Source organism: Gobio gobio (assembly GCF_949357685.1).
Source record: "Gobio gobio genome assembly, chromosome: 1".
NCBI lineage: Eukaryota > Metazoa > Chordata > Actinopteri > Cypriniformes > Gobionidae > Gobio > Gobio gobio.
In genome coordinates this window covers 23,673,371-23,699,660 of record NC_137097.1, presented here as the reverse complement: position 1 = coordinate 23,699,660, position 26,290 = coordinate 23,673,371, and the positions used below count along the sequence as shown (strand labels likewise).

Sequence of the window (26,290 nt, the reverse complement as noted above, 5' to 3'; positions counted from 1 at the left end):
TCGCTCGAATGAGGAATCTACGTATACAATGGCTTGCTGAAAACAGAGCTGTTTTTGACCAGGTAAAATGAGTGTTTTCTTACAATACTAATGAGAATTTTTAATTAAAGTATACTACAAACTTTTCATTTAGACACTAAAGAATCATATTAACTTGTAAAAAAAAATGCATTATATGACCCCTTTAAGGGTCAAGATCAAATTCTCTGCATCTCCTGTGCTGCATCAAGCCATCCCATAATATCCGTCATCACTTAAATTAATGCACGGCTCAGATTAACTGTACAACATGTGTGTAAACCTCCAATAAAATTATAAAGTAATTATTCCATCACAAATAAATCGCTCAATCAAGTGGCTGTCTATAGTATTATACACAACATTATAATATTACATACATTCTCATATACATATACAATATAAAATTTGTATATTTTATTATTTAAAATTATTATTATTGCCCCTGGTTCAGTAATGAACTCTAGTAATAAAGTAGCAGTGGCTGGGACAGATTTTAGATGCAATCTAATCCTGTTTACATGAAATAAACTGCTCGCGAGCAGGTTTAAGCTCACGGACCTGTTACTATGACAGCAAGTCCAGGATGAGCTTCGAAGAACCAAACAATCCAAGATCATGCCAAATCGTCAACAATCAAATCCGGCTAACTGAGTTAGCGATGAAGAACGGACCCCAGATTTGCGTTTACACACATTTCCCTCAGCAAATCCTACACTTCAAAATAAAAGCCCCATTAGACAACTTGGATAGCTATATAGCAATATTTTGAAAGATAATATTTAAAGAGCTCTACAATTGAATGCTTACTAGTAACTATTTCAAATAGAGTGCTCTGTTATTGCATTTTTACTAGTAACAATTGAATTGTAGAGCTCTGTAATTAAAAATGAATGGAAGTCAATGGAGACATATGACTAGTAAAAATGTATTTGTAGAGCTCTCTAATTCTAGTAAAAATGCAATTACGACGCGTAAAGCTGGAACAATTTAAGCTAAAACGGCTTGCCATATAAACAAGGAATGTCACTTGTTTATGAATAAGCATTTTTTAAACCCAAATATCAGAGAGCAACATTCTACATTCCGAGGCTAACATTCTATGACATCACAGTGTGCTTGACACGATCTACACTTGGAGTGAACATCAGTGCTTTTGCTTCAGTGTGAACAAGCTCATGAGAGAACTGCCAGCGAGAACGAAGGATTTCATAGAGAACAGCAATATTTGTCTAGAGAAGATGTCTCAAGCTACTTTAATGTCAAGCTTTATCTTACATTCCGTAGGTTCAGAGCTTAAATTCTGAGCTGTGCCAGTATAAAAGACTTTCACACGATCAGCAGCCAAACTCTGGACATCTGCTTTCACCATGAACACTAGAGCACTGTCTCCTACTGTAGCAGCTATGGAGAACAGCTCAACAGGTGAATATAGCTCAGATTCATATTTTCACACATAAGGTTTTTAAACACAGGAAAATATAGAGTCATATCAGGATCATGTTACATTGGGAAGAGGAAAACACCAAACTTGGTCAAAGTATTTAATTGACAAGCTGACAAACTACAGCTTAATATATAGGTTTTATTTCACTATGCAAAAAAGCTGACAGGAAATTAAATATACATTAACTACAGTATAAGCAGTTAATAATTCATTAGCCGTTTCTTTGCGTTAAAACAAAACAATTTACACTCTCCAAGCACAGCATCACTTTTGGCCACTACTGTATGTGTGTATATGTTTATAATTACAAATTAAATATTGTTTGTGACCCGTGCTGGCAAAATGAGTCTGGATGTGCACTCATTTTAAGGCTAAGTGAAAAATATTGTAATATTGATCAATTTTGAGGTTTTAACAAAAATGAGTTAATTAAGCCCTCGTCTAGAGACCCCAATGCTCCAAATAGCAATTCAATAAGAGTAGATTTTTTTTAATAGAGAATGTGAAATTAAGAAAATCAAATTTTTAAAAATGTGCTCATTTTGCCAGCACGGGTCACATTTATCTTTTAATTTAATTAGATGTTCATTCTATGAAGTTACTTTTGCTGTGGCATTCGTGTTGAATGTCAAATGTTTAATTAATTAAAGTCAATGTAGTAACTAGAAATCCTTTTATATTATTATTTTAGAAAAACAATCGAAAAGCAAGAAGAGTCGCCTTTCTAAATTCTTCAGAAACTCATGGCTGGCTATAAAAAGTCGAGGGAAAGAAGAAGTCCCTTTACAGCCACCGTCTGACACAGATCCAGCTGATCCACAGCCGGGCCCGTCCCACCTCAGGTCAGCAGCTCAACAGGATAAAACTGATCCAAAGCCGGGCCCGTCCAGCGTCAAGCCCACAAACTGTGACGCAAATCCAGCTGAAGGTGGGTCTACTGTCATTTTATTCCTGTTCTTTTGTGTCTTGGGATCTAGCCTCAGTATTTGATTTATAATATCTGGAGACAAATTCTAACTGTTCTGTTTCTGTTTTGGGGTTTTTAGAAAAGCAAACAAAAATGAGGAAGAAAGACAGCTGTACATTCTTCAGAAAAATGTGTCGGACTGTAAAAAGTGCGGCAGTGCAACTCATAAAGCGCAAGAAGACGGCTCCACTTCATCCACAGCCCGACACGGATTCAGCCGATCTTCAGCCGGGTCCATCTGTACCTGAGCCACCGGCTTCACAGGATACGACTGATCTTCAGCTGGATCCATCCTTCTTTGAGCCACCGGCTTTGCTGGATCTGACTGATCTTCTTCCAGCTCCTTTAGCATTTCCAGAATCTCCAGGTGCCGATTCAGAGCGAAGTGAAGATCCAAGAACCGTCTCTTTCCCGGGACCATCTACCTGTGAGTATTTCACCTCTTGTCTAGTTCTAGTCTAGTTTTTCTTAGTAGGCCTGTGTATTTAAACTCATGCCGTATGTCTAATCCTTCATCCGGCATTCCCAATATAATGTGTCATGCTGATGAATCCATTATTTTCCTGATTCCCTGTAAAAAGAAATATGATTGTAAAGAAACTGATTATCCTGCATATTTAGACTCCAGGTCTATGAATCTCATATATTAACATGTTTGCATTTTTGCAGTTCCATTTTCCGAACTTTATGAAGTGGAAGAGGATATTGGACAAGGATACTTTGGCACTGTGCGCAAAGGCATCCGTAAATCTGATGGCCAGCAGGTACAATCACTCTTGCTGTGTTCATCAACTGAACCGTATAGATCAGTGCTTTCATCAAGTGCACTTAATAACTTCTTTTTCTTTTACAGGTCGCCATCAAATTCGTCACTAAGCGTGAAACAGGACGGTATTCAGACCGCTATATCGATGTTGTAAGTTGCACATAATGCATATATTTAATATATCTTAAATGATAAGTCAGCTAATGGTTTGTTGACCTCTTTTCTCCAGCCTGGGGTTTCCGAGCCACTGTTTGCAGAAGTGGCTCTGAACCTGCTGCTGAATCGGCCTCCGCTAAGCCCCTACATCCTGCACATGCTGGACTGGTTTGAAGAGGAAGATCGGTTCATCCTCATCCTGGAGTATTCACAACCCTGCAGAGACTTGTTCAGATTCGTCTTGAGAGAAACGCTGAGTGAATCGCAGGCACGTACTCTGCTGTACCAAGCGGTGCTCGGAGCCAAGCACTGTCTTGACAGAGGCGTCTTCCACCGTGACATCAAGTTAGACAACTTTGTGATCAACACAGAGACGAACCAAGTCCAACTGATAGACTTTGGCTGCGGAGAAATCGTCAAAAGTGTCTATAAGGGTCAATTTATAGGTGAGTTGGCCTTTTGTGTTACCATAGCCCTAATGAGATGTGATTTGTGGAAATGGATATTTGCTTAACTTGAATATCTCTTTTTAATGAACAGGATTTGCCTGCCCACCTGAATACTTTGCGGACTTTGAATATGAGGCGGAGCCGACAACAGTCTGGTCTCTGGGCATTATGATGTACAGAACGGTGTGCAGATGTCAGCCCTTAAGAAATGAACATGGCCGTCTGAGGTTTGACTCCAGAGTATCCGCAGGTTAGAGAACTTACCAAAAACACATTGAGTATCAGCACAATCCTGTACATAACACATGCTACATATTTCAGAACCGATACATGACAACGTTCGTTTCTGGACATTCAGTGCATACGTGAATAACCAGCGCTCTTGTGAAACCTTACAGAATTCCAGGATTTGATCTCACGGTGTCTGGCTCATGAACCAGCCGAGAGAGCGACTATGGAGCAGATCCTACAGCATGACTGGTTTCAGCAGGAACAAATGTCTGGAGTAACTCAGGTGTAAGGTAGTATGACTTGAGATGTAAGGCAGACTATGCTTCAAATCGGCTGTGGTGAGGATAAACAGCTCAATTCATTCAGCAGACAGTCAGGGCCCTTCAGCTTAATTTAAGGGCCCTGGCACACCAAATCGACGGTCGGCCAAAGTTGAGCGTAATTCAGCTTAGTATTTGTGGCATGATCCTACAAGTAGTAACCTAGAATACTATCTAACACTTGATGGCTGCTCTGTCAAGTCCTCGTGGTCAGTGAGGAACCTGGGTGTGCTCTTTGATACCAATCTTTCATTTGAAAGCCACATTTCAGGCATCTTTAAAACTGCATTCTACCATCTTAAAAATATGTCTAAATTACAGCACATGCTCTCAATGCAAAATGCTGAACAGTTAGTTCATGCGTTCATGACCTCAAGGCTAGATTATTGTAATGCTCTACTGGGTGGTTGCCCTGCTCGCTTAATAAATAAACTCCAGCTGGTCCAAAATGCAGCAGCTCGAGTTCTTACTAGAACCAGGAAGTATGACCATATTAGCCCAGTTCTGTCAACACTGCACTGGCTGCCTATTAAACATTGCATACATTTTAAAATCTTACTTATTACTTACAAAGCACTAAATGGTTTAGCTCCCCAATACTTGAGCGAGCTCTTAACATATTATACTCCATCACGTCTACTGTGGTCTCTAAACTCTGGCCAGTTAATAATACCTAAAATATCGAAATGAACTGCAGGCGGTCGATCCTTTTCCTCTTTAGCTCCGAAACTCTGGAACAGTCTTCCTAACATTGTTCGGGAAGCAGACACACTCTGTCAGTTTAAATCTAGACTAAAAACACATCTCTTTACTGTGGCATACACATAAAACACTTTTTCAATGAAATGATTGTTAGGCTGCATTAACTAGGTCAGCCGGAACCGGGAACACTTCCCATAACACCTGATGTACTCGTTACATCATCAGAAGAATGGCATCTACGCTAATGTTAGTCTCTCTGTTTTATCCCGAGGTTTACTGCAGTCAGCCGGATCCAGATCAGATGGTGGACCTGCGCCCAGACATGACCAACACATGACCCTGAAGTGTCTGTAGAGACCGTGTCAATCAGACTCCCCCTGAAATTGCCTCATCGACACGGCATCTCAATAAACCCGTCTCCAGCGTGTTGCCTCGGATCTTTCGAATATTCTAATCTATTATGACCTCTGACTTGTAAAGTTGCCAGAATAATAATACGCTGCTTGTTAATTGGTCAGAGGAGAACTGGCACCCCGACTGAGCCTGGTTTCTCCCAAGGTTTTTTTTCCTCCATTATGCCCCTGATGGGGTTTTGATTCCTTGCCACTGTTGCCTCTGGCGTGCTCAGTTGGGGACACTACATTTTTCAAAATTTTTCAACTAAATATCCAAATAAATCTAATTATTAAACTAAAGTAACCATATAAACTAAGTTACTGATTTAATTACTGATCTAAAGCCAACACTGTCACTGTATGATAATTTAAATAAGCTGATGACATCACCGTTTTCTCCGGAACGGCCGAATCAAATTCTGTTGCATTATTTTCCTGTTAAACACTGTAAAGCTGCTTTGAAACAATCTGCATTGTTAAAAGCGCTATATAAATAAAGTTGACTTGACTTGACTTGATCCGCATCATCTGCACTAATCGAACCTCGTCTGGTGTTTTTTGGCCGATTGAGCATGTTGAATCAACATGGCATAGTCAGCTTTCATCGCCGCTAGTTCTTGGTTTATATCTATGGTCTATAACGGAGAATTATGCACTGAATTTGAAAGCTTCTCACTGGATATCCCAGCCTTGTGATCGAGACCAGTCCGCTTTTAAACCTGTTCTGAGGTCGCGCTCCGCTGCCTATTAATGTCCGAGCTGATAAATGATCTGCGCTGCGCAGCTTAAACGAGTAGCGTTGTTTCATTTCACTTCCGTCTTGTGCAACAGAAATAGCAGTGCTTATTATTTGAGCAATGTGGTGGTGGCATCACTGCGACCTCTAGCTAAATTTAGTCACACAGCAGGTCGCAAAAGGTCTTATCCCGCTCAGACACAGATATTGCGCTCGTCAATCATGTGATATTGATTAACTATATCATGATATAAATATGAGACAAAGACTCTCTGTGACGGCACATTGACACAATATCCTCAACAAACACGTCTCCGGCGTGATGACTCAAACTGGACAAATATTCTGATCTAATATGACCTCTGACCTGTAAAGTTTCCAGAATAATAATCATATTAATTGGCCAGAGGAGAACAGGCACCCCGACTGAGCCTGGTTTCTCCCAAGGTTTTTTCTCCATTCTGTCATTGATGGAGTTTTGGTTCCTTGCCACTGTCGCCTTTGGCTTGCTCAGTTTGGGGACACTAAATATTCAACTATATTACTGACATCTCAGTAATATGACATAATTGAGTGGAAATAAATATGTAGGCCTTATGTGGCAGCAATGCGTCACTGTAGCAGGTGACCTGTAAATGCAAAAAAACTAAAATTGCCTTTTTTCGAATTGCCTGAAAAACCACCTCATGTGAGCATAAAAACTTTTCTGTGATATATGGGAGTTTTCGCGAAATTGACGCGTTTCCATTGGGCATATTTTCAATTCGCAACTTCTATTTGCTTAATTGGAAGGGTAATGGAAACACGGATTGTGTTTTCTCCAGAGCGGCTGTACAGCCGAATCAAATTCTGTTGCATCATTTTCCTGTTAGCACTTTAAAGCTGCTTTGAAACAATCTGCATTCAACACAGTCGTGTGATTTGGGAACATTACAGGTTCTGTGGTGAATCAGCTGAAAACAGCCGCGAGCAGGTAAATACACGACAAGGTCAATTGGAAAACGCCTGGATCCCATGAATTAAGGACAAAGCTTTTTTCTCTTTAAATGTTTTATGAACTTTTTAATAGTCAGTTTTTTTTTTTATCCATACATTATTCAATGGTAGCCTATAGTTTGCTTGCCAACATTCTTCAAAATATCTTTTGTGTTTCACGGAAGAAATAAAGTCAAACAGGTTTGGAGTGACATGAGAGTGAGTAAATGATGACAGAATTTAAAAGCAGTCGATTTTCTTTACTACATCCATAGATGCACTGGTGGGTAGGGAGACCTTATATTCAATCCTGGTGGAAACAGGAAGCCAGTGAAGTGAATGGAGAATGGGTGTGATGTGATCGTATTTTCAAACTCTTCAAACAGGATCCTTGCAGCACTATTCTGAACATACTGCAGTCTCTGCAAGCTTTTGTTAGGGATCCCGATAAGAAGTGCGTTACAGTAATCCAGTCTGGAGGAGCCCGATCTTCAACACTGAACAGTGGTGGAGCCAGAGGGGCAGTGTTGGGGGTAACACATCAAAAGTAACTTGAGTTACGTAATAATATTACTTTTTCCAAGTAACTACGCATTACTTTTCAAATTTACAACAAAATATCCGAGTTACTTTTTCAAAAAAGTAACGCAAGTTACTTTTTCACATTAATTTGACTGACAGCTCTCCTGCCCCCATGTTGAGGAAAAATAAGTGCTGAGGCGTGTGTGTGTGTGTGTGTGTGAACATGATGGTTCATGAGGGTTATTGTAGTTCTAGACTAAATGTGAGCATTTATTTATCTCACTTGAACAATAAAGATTCTGTACTGCTCAAAATGAATAAAATCAGTCAAATGCAAAATCAGAGTACTATGCAAACCTCCAATAATTAAATGTTAAATGAAACAACTATTTTTATGCATTTAATCTACCTTTATATTTAATTTACCAATGTCTTGCTGCTGACCTTTGATGATGAAAATTACTAGATTTTTTGTTTTTATTGGTAAAAATTTTTTTCTCCTGCATCCTATTCTACCATTATCCAGAATGGCAGCACAGGAGAGCTGCGCCCTCTACTGTTCATGTGTCAATTTGCATTTTTACCTCAGCCTGGGGCTTATTATTTCAATTTTGGTATAATGCTGCGTTCACACCAAACGTGAATAGAGCGTCAAAATCGCATCTACCGCGTCTAGTTTCACACGCGAACATTTTGAATGCAATGCATTTGAATTTTAATGTTCTTGGTATTTGCTAGGGCAATGATTGAATGTTTTGGGGGTTGCTACGGTAATGCTGGAATGTTTGGGTTTGCTAAAGCAATGCTGGAATGTTTTGGGGGTTGCTATGGTAATGTTGGAATGTTTGGGTTTGCTACATCAATGCTGTAGTCCTTAATACTATGCATCAGTTGAATAATTCTCTTTATATTGTTGTTACAGTCAGATCCTGCAGCTGACAGTGACGAGGTCAATGTCAAGATCTTTGATGGACATTGTCTCCAAGTATGTGCACTGCAACCGTTCAATAAAAGTTTAATAACATTACAGTCCTTAATACTATGTATACTACTATTACGGTCGCTGGTCCTATTATAAAGTTAATAATGTGCACACAGCGGCGTTCTAAGTCCATGTCAGCCTATCATGCTGTTCGCTGGGCTGCTGCGGCAACACACGTGTGTGTTGTATTCTCACTAACAAGAGCAAAATCGCACGTTCAGGTTCAGAACAATCACTATCATGGACTATCTGGGCATCAAAGACACGGCTGTGCAGGGGCAAAGCCAGAACATTTTTTCCGGGGTGGCCAGGTAAGACCCAGTAATTTTATTGGGGTGGCCAAAAAAATTACTACTGACTATGACATGCTGTACCAAAGCAAATTCTACAGAAAATATAGATCACAAACGAACAAAAATTATTTAAAATTATTAATTTATTTACAATGTCATACAAAATAAGTCAAATATGTACTGTATGTTGATAATTTTAGGGAAAAAGACAAAAATCTTAAAGTCAGAAAAAAAATCCTAAACAAAATGAACAAGTCGTTCACACATGAACAAAATTCTCAAACTTTTTATGCTTACTGCTTTGTCCTTTGCTAACCAAAATGTTGCCTTAAGAAAACAGATAAAGTATCATTACAAAAAGAGAAAAGTTACAAAATTGAAACAACATAGAAGTTTGTACAAAATAAACTATAGCCATTTTCTATGAAAAAATGCTAAATTAATTATCAAATAAAGTAAATTAATTAATTAAACTATTCATTAAATCCAATGTCTCCTTGTAAAGAAAAAAAACTATATGTTAGTATTAAATCTCTAGATACTGACAGGCAACACTTTATACTTTATAGACCTAATAGACCTTATTCACAGCAGCGCCTTCTTTATGAAAGAAATTAGTATGAAAGTGAGGCTGTGGGGATAGAAATACATCTCTTCAGTGGGTTGTACTGTTATTTAATGTATTTTTGGATTGTTCTGCTTATGAAACACTGCAAAAATATCTTTCAAAAATGTTTCAGTAGACAAAAAAGCTGTGGAAAATGATAAGTGATTTAGGAGCTTTATACAGCCTTTTACAGCGGATGCCATTGAAATGGTACGTCTTACCCTCATAGCCTCACTTTCAAACCTGGAAATTTTCCAATTTTCCATTTTCCAGATGTTCAAACCTGTCATGGCGCTGCTCTGAATAAGGTCTATACTCCAAGTGTAGACATGTAAGAAATTGATTGATTAATATAACAGAACTTGAGATCACGTTCATTGAATGACTGACAGCTTTTAGTGATTATAAAGGGAATGCTCTTTGCACACTATCTAGGCGATATAACAAAATATTAATAGGCCTATGATATATTCAGAATTTGAATAAAACTTTTATTTTCCATTCATAACAATATTTATGTATCGAAATCAGGCTCGTCAGGAAAACATGATTCCTGGCTGCATGTCAATATCCATGGATCGCTGGATCTTTGTTAAGTTGTAAGGAACACTATATTCAGTCCAAAACCTTTAGTTTAAACTGATAACAGTTTTTTTTTTTTTTACTTGCGTTTCCCAAATCAAAATCCATTCATGCAGCAGTCCCAGAGTCCCGAATAACGACGATGCATACCCTCTATTGTAAGCTAACGTGTTTCTGCTAAGGAAACATTCGCAGTACCTCAACTTTAACAAATTTCACTGAAAAGGTAGGAAAACCTATGTAAATAACATTGACTTTACTAACCTGATCATCACCGTATCCTCTTGCTCACTCGGCTTGTGCTGAACTTAGTTGAAATATTACCGCTCGCTTATACCGTCGTCACACAGAACCTCAGTGCGCAAGCGAACCCCTTCACCAGAAACCCCGCCCTGCAGCTTATTTCACTGGTTAAGGTACCAGTGACAGGTGGTTTAGGAATCAGTGTTTGCTCAGTACTGTGATTGACATGACCAATAAAATCGTAAGAATCCGCTGCAGGGTGAAGTTACCGTCGAACTGGTTTTGGGGGGGAAGCTGTTCAGAATAGCGCACTTTGCGCAGACTGTTTGTGTGAGAGTGGTGATTTAAACGTCAACTCTTTGTCATTGTCAAGTGCTTTTCAGCTTGCACAACAGGAGTGGCCAGAGGGGTGGCCAAGCTTCAAACAGGGGTGGCACTGGCACATCAAATGAACATCTGAAACTAATGCTATATATTAGGGCTGGGTATCGATTCAGATGTTCCTATTCGATTTCGATTCGCAAGCTCTCAAATCGGTTCGATTTCGCTTCTCGGTTTGATTGAACTCAATGAATATAGATTTAATACAAATACTATATTTATAAAAAAAGAACAGTGACCAATTATATTTCGTCACTATCTCTGTCTCATTTGTGTGCCTTCCTTGGATGCGATTTACATTCGATTTTATCTTTGCGACAAGCATATATGCTAGGGGTAGGCAACTAATTTTGGCATTGGGCAAAAAAAAATTACATTTGCCACTAGATGGTGGGCCAGAACATAGTCAAGGGATAATTTGAGAAATGAATTGATGAAAAATGCAACTAGAATTGCCTGTGACATACTGTTACAGTGTCTTTTGTAACTGGTAGTGATACTGTTACTCTGAAAAAATAATTGGATAAATGAATAAAGCAGTAGTGACACGTAACCTGAGTATCTTCATTCACCAACTAGCAAAACACAGACCGCCTTGCTAAAACACACATGTGTGGGAGATGAGGAATAGATAAAAATAATCAAGAGGACTTGATTAAGGCCATTAATGGCATGTTTGAGTCATGCTCTTAACTAGAGATGCTCCGATCAGCATTTTTGGGGCCGATCACCGATTACCGATCACCAAGATCATGATCTGCCGATCACTGCCGATCACAGAATGGCAATCTTTTATCTATAATCTTGCAGAGTTTGCACCATTTGTAGAAATGAAACTAACTCTAAATTAACTGAGTCAAGATCTTGAAGAACCACCAAGTGTTTATTTTAGAAAATGAGATAACTTAAGGCTACTGTAGGCCATCTTTCCCAAATAAATGTATATAATAAATGTATATTATTATCTCACTTAAATATTTGATCATGCAGTGCATTTTTGTTTTTAAAAACATTTTTTCAGGTAGGTCTAACATTAGTATTGAGGTAAGAAATACTAAAGACATTTAATAAGAAACCAAATGTAAATTAATATTGGTCTTCCCTGAATAAATTGAATTAGATTAATCCTTACACTTAAGGTTGCAAAAGTTAGTCATTCAAGCAGTGAGTGTCATAAAGGTTCATCAAACACCACAAGACAAAGAGAAACTCAGAGACAGCAGCAGTTTATTCGACAGCTGTCACTTTAAGAGTGAACACGGATAGGTTACATGCAGCTGCACAAACGTTCACTCGCGAGTAACGACGGGGTTTACGTGCACACTCGTCAAGACGGTCATTTAGTACATACATTTGTGTGTATCTGACCATTTCAGCGCAATTTGTACTCGCAAGCTTTTTGTGAGATGGCCTGTGTGTGTGTGTGTGTGTGTGTGTGTGTGTGTGTGTGTGTGTGTCTCTCTTCAGACCGTGCGCGCGAGTGCTGAGCGGTTTGAACACTGGCCTTAAAAATAAATGCAAATTATAAACTTTAGTGACGATGCGACACTGCCTCGAATGTGCAAAGTGGCAAATCCTGTGTCAACTGTGCAGCTCGATTTAAGTGCAGATGCGATGCGCTGATGTGAAGTAGAGCCCGACCGATATATCGGCGGGCCGATATTATCGGCCGATATTAGGCTTTTTCCAAACTATCGGTATCAGCATTTATGATGGCCGATAAATGAATATTTTTAAAAAAATTAAAAAAAACGGACGAAACACCTCTCAAACACATTGAGTGTTGGCGTTTCATAGTTTGTCCACCAGAGGGCACTCTACAACATGCCGGCTGGCAACACCACCAGCTGATCCAGCAGAGTCATGCTGAGCTTCAGCGCTCTGAGCGCTGCATTCACAACACAGATCATCCGCGAAGTGCATGTAAGTTGGCAACGAGACAAACATTGCTTGAATTGAATAACAGTTAAAAGAACATCCCCATCAGTTCTCTTAACTCAAATAACATGACACAATTTGTAACTGCCAAGTCCAGTTTTGCTGTTACATGTAAGCCAAGAGAACTGGTAATTACGCTAGGTTACAGTTGACTGACTTATTTTACCTCGGACAATGTTTGACATCATGAGACGTATCATCTCTCCCCTGCCCGTTATTTTGAAAAAGTATACATATTTCTAAATTATAACTTATCATAGACGCTAACCACAAAGCTAGCTAATGCCATGGCTATCAGTGGGAGACCGCTAACATTAATGCGCCTTGAAAAACACAACAAACTTATTCTGCCTAAATAAAGTAATGATTACTGTATTTATAACTAGTATATTTGTAGTTCCAGTCTCTGCATTGTAAATCGTAAGTTAGGCTCGTGAAGAGTGAACGAAAGTGCGTGACTTCGTTCAGACGCCGCATTAACGAGTCAAATAATGGATTCACACGAGTCATCATCAGTAACGTTAGTAGATTTTAGAAGGCAGGCAGCAAATGATGATTGAAAATGGTTTGTGGTAGCTTGATGGATAGAATTAAAAGTGCATGTAAAGGGATAAGCAAGTTGACATTGTAATTATAAGGTGGCTCATATTTATACTGTATATAGTTTGTTTTGCTGTTGTTGTTATTTATCAGAACTTCTAGAACTTAACTGAATATTTTTTTTCCAGTCTTGCTAAAAGTTATATTTATAAAGCTTACCACATCTATTAATACTGGTAACTTTGATTTTTTGTTTTTGTTATTGTGTTTTCGTCCAAACGACTTTAAGTTTCATATCTTAAGTTAGTATTTTTATACATTTTATTTATCAGAACTTTAATATATTTTTATGTTCCTCTGTTCTGTTGTGACAATAAAACAAACAAGTTTATTTTTAAACTGCATTATCATATTATTTTAGAGAGGCTGAGGGATCATGAATAACTACAAATAACTAATGTATAAGGGAAATCTGTTTAAGTGTTTTTTTACGCGTTTCTGTTATTTTATTTTTTTATTTTTAATATATATCGGCTGATATATCGGAATATCGGATTTTTAAGTGACCAAATATTTGTATCGGTATCGGCCTTAAAAATCCTTTATCGGTCGGGCTCTAATGTGAAGCCATTTGAGCATTTTGAAAGGGAGAGAGAGAGAGAGAGAGAGAGAGTGAGAGAGCGCGCGCACGCGGTGATTCACGCGCACTGTTTGTGAATTTACGTCCCACAGAAAGTTTTCAAATGACTGCGCAAGTTATTTATTATAGAAATATGAATTGTACCTCACCTTCAGCATTATAATTATTTTACCCGCGCTGGAAAGAGAATGAGACGGTGTCGCTGCATATCATGCCTCAGCTCTCACGACAGGTGCGGGTTTATGTGTCGTCAGCATGCGATCGGTTCATGAGATCGGCCTTTTTGGAGACCGCCGATCAATCATCCCAAAGCGATTATCGACCGATCGAGATCGGTTGCCGATCAATCGGAGCACCACTACTCTTAACCAACTATGTTTTATTTCCTCTTTCAATATTGTGAATAATAAATGTGCATTTTAATTCGCTTGTTACTCAATGGAGCCTAATTATAGTAATTATTTGACTTATTACTTATTGTAATAATTATTTGACGTAGCCTACTTTTACTCTCAGAATTATTCCTTGGCATCCTCACGTAGTAAACTGCATTTTTTAAATTGTTTGCCTGCTGGAGGTACGCGATTACGTCGTGTTGCCGACCACTGATATATGCGATAGCGGGCAGGATCGACCGGAAGCCCGATGCGACGCGCTGGCTTGCTCGAGGGGACAGATCGAACGGGACCACCCACGCTCCGGAAGTCCAAAGGGGTCCCGAGTTACAGCCGGTCGAAGATTAAACTTTAACCGGCTGTATTAACCGCGAAACCGTCTGTAATTTGGATCGATCGTAGTGCCTGACGAGGCCTTTCGAGGATCGAGGCCGTAACCGGGAATGGGTGATTTCTTCGCGGGGCGCGCCGCTCTGTCATCTCTCCTCCCGTTGCGTGAGAAACGCATTCATACCTGGACACAAGTAGTTGCTGTGGTAATGAACACTTATGGAAATGATGACTTATGTGGACTAACTTTTATTTGAGGAAATCTGTTTATAATATAAGCTATTAGATTTGAATTATTGGTCCTGCTCTGTACACAGAGACTCACAAAATAACGCTGTCATTTTAGTTTCTAGTCAACTAACGTTAGAACCTGTAGGCGTGGCTTAGGAGTGACCTCGTAGGGCAGCGAAGCAAGTGCATTCTGGGAGTTGTTGTGTGCCAAAAACACATTTTCTGGCTTTTCTCAGTCTGGAAGACTGAACATTTCCAAAATAATTTCACATTTCTACTACATAAACCTTCCCAGCGCTGAAGTACATGAGAACTCACACTGGAGAGTAGCCTTACACCTGCCAACAGCGTGGAACAACTTTCACTCAGAAAGGAACCCTTAAAAAACACATGAACATTCACAATGGAAATAGCCTTTCACCCGCACTTCAGTCAAGATGGAAACCTTACAGTCCACATGAGAATTAATTCTGGGGAGAAGGAGAATAAAGAAAATATTCTCAACAGAATTAAAACAATGTCCTCAGTTTCCTCACTTGTCAGTTGTCTTCTTTTAAATAAATTGTCTGTCGTTTTCTCTGAAGTAGCTAAAAACTGGTAAATTTGATTAAAATCGTGTCTCAAGTTATTACCGACGCGAGTGTGAGGTAACAGTGACGTCAACAGTGACATAACTTGTCAGCAGGAAATAAATGCTTGCAATGCATAACTGTTCAAATGTTTAATTTTTATTTATTTTTATACAAAATATTTACAACTAACAACGAACTCCTTATGGTTTAAATACTTAAAACAAAATGATATGTTAGTTAGCTGGTAAGTTATCACGGGCTGTGGGTTGGGCGTTGCCATTACAAGTTTACAATGCTAACAGGGAGTCAGCGCCTGCTGGATTTACAACACAAGATCATCCACTTCTCCTGAAATATGTGACATTACATGAGGGAACAACCTAGACTGATTGTACAGTAGAGTACATGTTTTTCCACTTTTTATTTTTATTTTTAAGAACTTGATGACAACTGAAAACTGGCCATATCCCTTAGGACCAGCCTGATGTTGCACAACTGGTTATGTCCAAATATAATGTTGTGTTAGGGCAAACAGAAACCGGTAGTCATTTACAACTTATCATTGACATAAATATTCCACAGTCTCTACTCTCGACTCTTCTGTTTTGAAAAGTTATTGTATGACAGACAATATACTGGGGCTGATGCTATTTATAAATGTAAAATATGGTACAAAGACGTGGTTCTATAAACAAATTAATTTAACTACAGTAGGTAACATTATATTGTTGTTCGCTGATATTAAAGTTAATAAATCTAACGAGACTTATTGAAGATCAGGGTTTCTTTACACTGATCATAAAGACTATACATTTACTCATTTGAGCAATGCAGACGTCAAACTCTTAGTTCACCCCAAAATGTCAATTCTGTCATTAATTCCTCTCTCTCGTGTTGTTCCAAACCTGTCAGACCTTCATTCATCTTCAGAACCAAATTAGGATATTTTTGATGAAATCCGAGAGCTCACTGACCTCACCATAGACAACTGTTTAATTAACAGTTTAATTTCCCAGAATGGTAGTAAAAATTTCATTAAAATAGTCCATGTGACTCGAGTGGTTCAACCTTCATGTTATGAAGTGACGAGAATACTTCTCACGCGCAAACAAATAAACAAAAATAATGACTTTATTCAACAATGTCTTCTCTTTCCTGTCACTCAAAAATTGAGATTTTATATTACATATTTATTATTTAATAATATATTTATCAGTGAGAATATCTAGATGTAGGTCTATATATCTATTTATTTAGATGTCGAATCTTATAGTCTACATCTTAAAATCATCAATCATAATTAGGTTATTTAATTAATTTCAGGTATTTTTAAACTCAAAAGAACTTTATATGTACTTATATATTATACAAATAATTTATTCCCCTAAACAAACTTTTAGACAAAGTCTCTCAGTCTTTAGTTTCCTAATATTTTCAGCACATCATTGAACAACATGTATTTAAATATGTATTACACCAATGTATTCAGCTCTGAATTTCTGTAATCTCTTGTATTACTTGTATGTGTGCACTTCTGTAAATGTAAGCTGTGTCCCAATTCGGGGGCTGCATCCTTCAAAGGCCGCATTTGAAGGCCGATTGCGTCACCGCAGCGCGACGAAGGCTATCCCAATTCGAAGGGGCCTTCAAATGCAGCCTGCCGTCCGTGTTGCCAAGTTCGCGTGTTTTCAGCCGACTTTTAAGTTGTTGCCGCGGGTAAAAAATTATTTCCTCGGGTTTGTTTCTACCCCATAAGTACGATTTCGCCGCTCCAACAACCCCAAACGTACAACTCCAGTGGAGAATTTGGCCGCTCGATGGAGAAAATCGAATTGGGAGTTTTGGACTACTTTTGTTGCAGAGACCTGGCAACCCTACCCACCGTCCTTCTCCCTGGCCGCGAAGGATAGAACCAACCAGAACAAGTGGATCCTTCGCAGTGTATTCCTCTGCCCATCCCGCGGCCGAGGAATACACTTATAAATGTAAGTATTGTGTTTTAATTTACTCAAATAACCATCGAAACGTTTTAAAAGCCGGTGGTCTTTATTTCTGTGTTACCACGGCACGGCTTTATTCGTTAGGTGATCTGATGTAATATTTCGTTTTGTTTTACAAAAGTAACTTTTAGCAGCTTTATTAAAATGAGGGCAGCAAATGAGTATTTATTTACCGGGCCGGAAAAATGGAGAATATAGAATTTGAGTATCTATAAATATGATTTCTGGAGTATTTTGTATGTTTGTAGGCTACTGATGCATCATATTTTAATTTTCTTAAGATTGCACCCCTGCCTTGCAGTTAAAAAAAAAAAAACTTATTACAACTTAAAAAAAAAAAGTATGCAATTTAATAGACACATCTTTACTGAAATGTATTGTGCTGTTGTGTTTGATGTTGACAGACATGTTTATTTTCTCTGCCTTAGGATTGAAAGGGTCCTGGGACAGGTGAGAGAGTGGGAAACTTGGCCATGGTTTGTCTTCATGAATGAGGTGTTGGGACAACCCCACTCCATCCCTGAGGACACACCAGGGCCAAGTTCAGCAGTGAATGACCAAGATGAGGAGCAACTCCAGCCAAGAGGAAACGAGACCGAGAGGATGAGCTGATGGAGATACTGAGGGAAGACAGGAAGTTTCAGCGAGAGACAGATGAGAGCCATGCCTGTCAAGTTTTGGATTTGAAAATAAGGGACATTTTTCGGCGCCCACCGCAAGCAGTCTCACCACCCCAACCAAGCTCCAGTATCCCTTACATTTTAGGACAGGTGTTATAGCCCAAATGAAAACACAAAAGGGTATATATAATGATCATTTATTTAAAGGCTTATTTGCATATTTTCTGTTCATTTAAAATAGCTTGTCTTTAGATTTTATTTTCATTCCACACATTCTTTTCATTTCATATTGCTTTTCTTTTACAGTTTTTCTTTTCTTTTCATTTCACATAACTTTTCTTTACTCTTTTAGTGAGTTATTGTACAAATTTGTTGCAGACTTTGCATTCTTTAAGACTGTTTTGGAAAGAGTGTATTTGTGGGCTGGGCCAGAGTGGTTCATTTTACATGAGAGTAGAGCACAAACAGTTCTGTTGTCTAATGTCATCCTATTCTCTGTAACAATCTTTCGTACCATGCTAAATACCCTTTCTGAACTTGCATTGCTATGGGCAGGGCTCGACATGAACGCTTGGATTTTTTGAAGGGGCAAGTGAAAAAAAATGTACTTGCCCAACAGACAAGTATCCTGAGTAAAATGTCAAAACAAAAATATAACTAGGGAATCACCAAAGTGCAATAATGATTCTGCATTCAGTTAGTGTAAGTGGCGATCGATAGTGGATAATAATATCAAACGAACTGACAACAATGTTGAGTGGTTGAGGCTCGCGCAGCCTCTCGAAGAGAAAATCGAAAACAAATGAGCGGCGCTCACACACAGAAACTCAGTTAACATACACGGTTAAAATGGTGTAGTTATTATATTTATAACATATGATACAGTTAAGCAACATTACACTAACAAGAGTGTTGTTTTCCAGAATACCATCACGACTGGAAATGACACTGATTTCATACGCCAGTTCCATAAACAATTAATTAACATTAAGTCACTTACATTTTATAATTAAATTCGCTGTCCCATTGATCACGGTATTTACACAAGGTTTTTTTTTTTTTTTGGCAGGAGTGCCTTAATCCGTCTCTATCGTTACGTCCATCATCATCCGTCTCTGTTTTGTTTTTTTCCCGCGTTGTCACTCGTCATCTGACCTCACACACTAGCCTCGCGACAACTGGCACCTATACTGTAGGCTACTGCAGATGGCAGTTATCGCGAGGCTAGTTACAGAGCTCAGATTGGAAATGTTTTTGTTTTTTTACTCCGGTATTATTGTTTTTTAATAACGCAGGTTAAAATACGGGAGATTTACAGGAAAATACTAATACGGGAGGACGGCGGGAAAGAAGGGTAAAATACGGGACTTTCCCGGCCAAAACGGGATACTTGACAGGTATGATGAGAGCAGGGAGAGAATGCTGATTGTTTTTTTCTTCTTGAGAGATTGTTAAAAATTACTAAACTAACTAGAACTAACTAACTAAACTAGAACTTAAATTTTGGTTTTGTAAATTAAAATGTGTAAATGAAATATTACTGTTCTACACATTATTTTTTGTTATGCAAGTTATTATTTGTAAATGAAACAATAAATTGTTCTATACATTTTCATTTACAGTACTTTTTACAACTATTTACATAAGTTATGTTTAAGATTAGAAAAACAAAATAAATTTGAAAATTAACAGTACATAAAACAGATGGAAGAAAATGTTTTTATGTAGACTTTTATTGAACTGGACTGGGAGACCCTGGTGAAGCCTCTCTGGGTCAGCGGGACATCATCTGGGATCAGGGCATTTTCCACTGTCTACCAACAGGTTTGCAGTGCTGACTTAGCCTATTCGACGGCTGCCATGTCGCTAAGATGTTTTCAGAAAGAGGGAAGAATAAATTAAATTAACTCACATCCTCAAAGCAAACAACAAAATATTTTAACATGCATAACTGTTCTATGAGCTGAACTCTGCAGGACAGCGGCCCTCCAAGACCAACGGTGCCTATAATCTATAAGACATATTTCTAGTGTATTTTATTTTTAGATTCTTTTTTAAACGATAACTAATATCAAAATGTAATATCCATGTGTTAAAAGTCAGTTTTTCATAAAACCACAATATTTGCCTCTGAGATGAAGTTGAATAAAAATCTGAGGTACTTCACAATTATACTCAAATACAGAGTAAATGTATTTCGTTACATTATTTGTACTATTTAGCAACTGTTGACAGCTGCCGTTGAAGAGAACTGAAATGAACATTTATACTGGACTTTAAAGTTATATTCAACTGCCTAAAAACAAAACAACTAAAGATGTTTACCTCGGCCCATTTATATGCATAATAAAGAGTATAAACTATGTAAAATCGTATGCTGGTAACATATTAGTCAACATTTTATTTTTATCAGTAGATACATTAGATTACTGGAGTAAATTGAAACCCAATACTTGCATTAAAAAGTGTAATCTGGCAATTTCTCTTCAAAAATCCAACGTCGCGGCGCGCAAGGAATTCTGGGATAGGCAAGGCTGCGAAGCATCCATCCGAGTATCCTTAATTTCATGGGAAAAGAAGGACGCATTTGCAGGCCGTATTTTGAAGGAGCCTTCGAAGGACCTACGAATTGGGACAGCCTTCGTTGCGCCGCGGTGACGCAATGAGCTATACCTTCCACTGTAAACGAGTCTCGGTGCGTCCTTTGAAGGCTGCGTCGGCCGCGCACTACAGAGGTCACGGCCTTCAAAGGATGCAGCCCTTGAATTGGGACACAGCTTCTATCTCTCATTTTCCTCCCTGTGGTATGGTAATATAATGTTTCCTCCTTTCAGCTCCAGTCTCTTCTGGGCTGTTTGTTGTGCTGGTTTTTATCAGTTTGGGTCTCTATGTTGGGCTCATTATGGGGGAAACCTTTGACACAACCATTTTGAGTCTCTTACCCATTAGCTCATGAGTTTTTGTCCAGCTAACAATCTACATGAAGAAAAATTTTGGCCTCAGACTAAAACAAAAAGAAGTTCAGACCTTCATCACACACGTTTTCCAATATAAGAGACTCCAGCGTGACTGTGATCAACACTGATCCTGGATCACTGAGCAGCTCTCTTCACATTTCTGCCTGTTGGATTACTATTCATATACTATATATTATTAAAATCTAAAGTCATATTAGATGTTTGAGACATCAGCCAAGAAAACCGTTCCAGGCAGTAAAAGTAGATTTAATAAGAAACCAGAACAAACACAGTGAGCAAGAACAAGAGCATCAACTTTTGACCAAGCAAAGGTTTTCTGAAAAAGCAGCACAATTCATTCATGAAATCAGAATAAACGAACACACGGACAGGGACATGATCCTTATTCTGGGAAGAATGATTGTTTGGATCCCAGGTGTCCGTCCATTTCATCCCACTGCAAATCAGTAAAAGAAACACATCATTTGATCAGATACACATTTACAGAACAGGCTGTGACATGCAAGGGTTACACACACAATGACTTTCTGAAGGGCAAACACATCTTTGTGCTCAGTGAAGAAATGTAAAGACAAAAGAAATTATGTTTTAGGCCATCAAAAGGAATGCGTTCATTATAATACATGTAACACACACAAGCTTGCCTTTGCCAACAGGTTTAGCTCATGTGAATCATTATTGTAGTGGCCCTTATATGTGATCCATCCCATCCTGAACACGCTTCCATCTGACTCTGAGCTCTTCAACAGCCTTTAAGAAACTCAAGCAACATTAACATTAACATGTCTTCAATGACACTGAAATAAACTCCTGGGCCCGTATTCATAAAGAATCTTAATGCAAAGAGCAGCTCCTAGTGACAAAATTCTCAGAAAATTCTTAGAAATGTGGGCGTTTACTCTTAAAATTAACAAAAAAATCCTAGTAAAGAAAAAAGTAATTCAGAAAGCATCTTAACCCTTAAAAGAGGTCTTAAGGTCAAATTTGTTAGGAGCACGGACGAGGACTTTTAAGAGGCTTAAGAGTTTCTTTAGCAGCGGAGAAAATGGCAGAAAGACGAAGAGGGAGAAGAAATGTGTTGCAGACAATGGATGATAGTGACTTAATAAGACGCTATAGATTAGATCGTGCAGGGATCATGTTTGTTGCATTAAATCCAACTTTCAAACCACCAATTAAATAGACATGCCAGCAATCAGTGGAATTGGAAAGAGTGGAACAATGTTTATAATTCTAAGCCAATCAAATACCTTATAGGAAATTAACAGCATGGTAAATAATAAAAGGATTTATATACATATATATAATGTGTGTGTGAGTGAGAGAGAACGGTAAAATAGGACAATTTGCACTTGTAATTTCAAAGTGAAGGCTTAGAATAGACCCTATACTTAAAAGCCCTCCTTTTTTCCCCTTTTTGGACAACCAACCAATCACAGTCTTCAAAAGACTGTGTCATACGTAGCAACGGGGTCAGCCCCGCCTCTTCACTAAGATAAAAGTTTTTGTATTTTCCTTGCTCAGAGTTGCTCTCAGATCAGTCCCGAATAGCTCTTAAGCTAAGACTCCTACGTAAAAGTTTTTAAGCTAAATTAGAAGTTTTCTGAGAGGACTCTTAGAATCTTTATGAATACGGGCCCTGTTCTACTCTGTAGTTCTCATTAAAACTGCTCGTGCAACACCTGCTTGATCACAGATCCACTTTCTGTGTTTGCCTCCTGACATTTACCCAACTCCCAACTAATTCCCTTATTTAAAGGTCCCGTTTTTCGTGTTTTTTTGAAGCTTTGATTGTGTTTACAGTGTGCAATATAACATGTGTTAATGTTTCATGTGTAAAAAAACACAGTATTTTTCACACAATTTACTTATCTGTATACTGCTGTTTTCACTGTCCTCAAAACGGCCTGAGAATTTCCTCGTTCTATGAAGTCCCTCCTTCAGAAATACGTATCGAGTTCTGATTGTGCCAGCGGTTCCCGTGTTGTGATTCGACAGCAGCTTAGCACACGTTGCCCGAGAAGGTCACGCCTCTTACCATAACGGGGAGATGAACGCGCTCAAACTACAGCCCCTGAAGGCCAAACAAAGGTGATTTGACTCCGGGATGAAAATAACAGCGTCTGATGGCGACAAACGCAACCGAACCGAACGCAACACTCCCTCTTCTCCACGAGGGAGCAACAAGACCACGCCCCCTTTTTCGTGTATTCTTGTGGGCGGAGGTTAGTCAACAAACTGCTCTACTGACGTAATTAAAGCAGGAAATACCAGGATGTAGTCCAAACCGGCCGTTCGCTGTAGGCTTTGAAAGGGAACTTCTGTTAAATAAAATATCTCGCTTGGCATTGAACTTTGAGCTTTATAATTTTACAGGTATTATTTATGCTCTAACAGCAACATTACACACTAACTAAAGTTTGAAAAATGGGATCACGAAGAACAGGACCTTTAAACCCTGCAACACAAACCCTATTCCACACTCAACCAAAAAATAGCCTCCCCTCATTCCCTCTGCCCCCTCCCAAAAAAAACTTCTACCCCCTCAAATAGCTGAGCCAATGTCTCAGCATGGCCCCTCCTGTGGCCGGGGTCCAATGCAACCCGTCTCCCTCTGTTTTAAACACCCCCTCCACTAATGGGGGGGGGGAGATGCTGCACCCCATCCCCCTAATTATGTCAGTAATCCCCCTGCTATTATCAATGATCTCCCTGGGCAGATCCCTACTGTGATTGATCTCTGGGATATAAACCCTTGCCCCCGGAAAGGCCCTCAATGGCCCCCTAGAGGCTCCTCCAGTCCCTCTGCTCCCTGTTGTTTAATCCGAAGGCCAAAACCACCCGTCGAACAACTGGCGACACCCTTGTTTTATATTTTAATAGATACTGGGCATGGGACAAGTTAGTCCCCGGGAAACAGTCCAGCTCTATCTCACTGTCCTCAATACTGGGGACCCTGCCCACATTCGAGTCTCCCAGTACAAGGATCTTCCTCTCTGGCACCAGCTCCCAGTTTTCATACTTGGCACCCCCATGCTTGTGCCTAACATGGAGGCTGCGGGCCGTGCCAGCTCCTCTTTCTATTCCTTCCGGCCCCACTGCCCCTTGTGGAGCCGGTGCCTCCACAACAGGTCCATCTTCCTCCTCCAAAAGCCAGAGGGGGCACTCCCCCAAATGAGACCAGTCCATCTCCTGAGGCTCCTCTTGTACTACATCCTCCGGAGCCATCGTCCCCGGGGCCTCTGGGACCGACTCCACCTCCTTTTCCTGCACAGAAAGGCCCCCCTTGGCCCTACTAACATGGGTCTTCCTCTGGGGCAACGGGGCCAGCTGCGACACCAAGGCCACCACGGCCTGCCCACCCTGCTTCTGAAAACCGACTGCTGGCTGCGACGAGGGACCTGGACCTGGATCTTCCTCCTGTGCCCCCCTCCATCTCCTGCAGCTCCATCTCCCTTTGATATAGCTTTCCTATAGCTCAAACAGTAGAGCATGGTGCTATCAATGCCAAGGTCATGGGTTCGATTCCCAGGGAAAGCAAGAATTGACAAAATGTAAAATGTGTACCTTGAATGCTTTGGATAAAAGCGTCTGCCAAATGCATAAATGTAAATGTAAATGTTTGAGGGGCCTCTGCCGACCCCCTCATCATCACGGCCCTAACCTCCTCCCTAGCCAACCGAATTGTTAAGGGGTGGATGTGCTTCAGCCCCCAATAGGCCCACCTGCAGGCCACCTCCCAGGCTTCTTCCCACCGAACCCTTGAGACATCCCGTAATTGGGCCCTGACCCCCTGTAGGGCCTCCTCATAATGGTTTTGGAGGATGTCTACCCCCGTATAGAGCCAACTCTTGGCATTCCCAAAGGCCATCCACTCCGTTCTTAGTGTGGGTAACGCTGGCCGGATGCCATCCGACATCTGCCTGGCCATCCGCACCAGGCGCGCCGGCTGGGGATTCTGCTCCTCCGGGCCCTGCACCGCCCGACTATGGTGAAAAACTTTCAGAAACTTAAAGAAGACCCTGACAGCGGCATATTTGTGTCTTCATCAGGCGCAGGGAATGACTAAACCTCTCTCTTACTGAACCCACACAGCTTTATATGTGCCCAGTGTGGGCGGGGCTTCTTGCACTGCAAACAAAAAACGTACCCTTCCACACAAAATAGTGCTTCATCAATCGTTTTATATGTACATCCTCTATGGTATTTACAATTTAAACAATGCTATAAAGAGTGCCAAAACAGCAGGCACTTACAAAATAAAACCTATATAAAAGGAGGTCCATAGACATGGCACTGGCTGATTAGGTAAATGAAATCCAAGAAGCAGATGAACCGTCGCAAGGAAAATCCCCACCATGGACAAACCACAACTGGCTGTGCACTGTGCTATGCGTTCTGGCCGCCACCTTTTTAAATACATTTTATTAAGAAAGCCAACGCTGTTTTAAACATACTCACAGCACTAAAAATTATGCCCGGGCTGTTGCTACGCGGGCTCTAGGGCTCACACAACACGAAGGGGTAGGTTTTAGTGCAGTATTTCGGCGAGGGACAGGCATCCAACGGTCCACAAAAGCTCCCTGAATTTTTCTTTGGCTTTGCTACACCGTCCACCCACATGGTGGCAGCCATTTTGTCACTCAACCTCTATTTTGGTAGGGTTAGGTTTTTCGAGAAAGCAACGCCTCCCCCCAGACCACCCTTTCGGGCCGTCCAGTTTGGTTTAGGGAGGACGCCGGAAGGCACTGGCCGGCGCATGTTTTTGATGAGGCTGCTCCACTCTTGCCGCTGGTTATGCCTCCCCCCTCTTTTTCTTTTCAATCACAATTCTCCTCTTATCTTGTTTTCCCTTTCTTTCCACGTCTCTGACCCTAATTTGTTGTCCTCAACCATGCCATTTTACTTGTTTCAAGTCCATGGTAATCCCATCCCTACTCTTTATGAAGGCCGGTTTTAGTATATTAGAGTATTTTTATCCTAATCCACTATTTGCTAATACTGAGATGGCTCCCATCTTTTGGGATTATGTCTCCCTTGTCTGATAAATTAATTTAGATATGTCCTGATCCTGATTAATTAATTTAGATATGTCCTGATCCTATGCCTCAGAGTTTGGTCCTATCTCCCATTGAGGGTAACCAAGCCCATTTTTCCAAAATTACTTCCTCCAGTGTTTCTAGTGATTGTTTTTATAAGCACCCCCAACCCAGCCTGAGTTCCCTAACAATCCATGTACCTCTATCAAAAGAACAAATCAGTGATGTACCTCAG

At 39.9% G+C, this 26,290-nt stretch overlaps 1 pseudogene across 1 annotated transcript in view; it reads left to right on the top strand.

Moving 5' to 3' along the window:
* Positions 1-2,525: 2,525 nt before the first annotated feature.
* The window catches only part of LOC307119969, a 504,637-nt pseudogene continuing 480,872 nt past the window's right edge, over positions 2,526-26,290 (top strand). Inside the window, exons 1-6 of the transcript in view lie at positions 2,526-2,859; positions 3,102-3,196; positions 3,286-3,348; positions 3,428-3,800; positions 3,895-4,053; positions 4,202-4,317. The product of the transcript in view is annotated as an uncharacterized misc_RNA (transcript). The remainder of the gene's footprint in view (positions 2,860-3,101; positions 3,197-3,285; positions 3,349-3,427; positions 3,801-3,894; positions 4,054-4,201; positions 4,318-26,290) is intronic.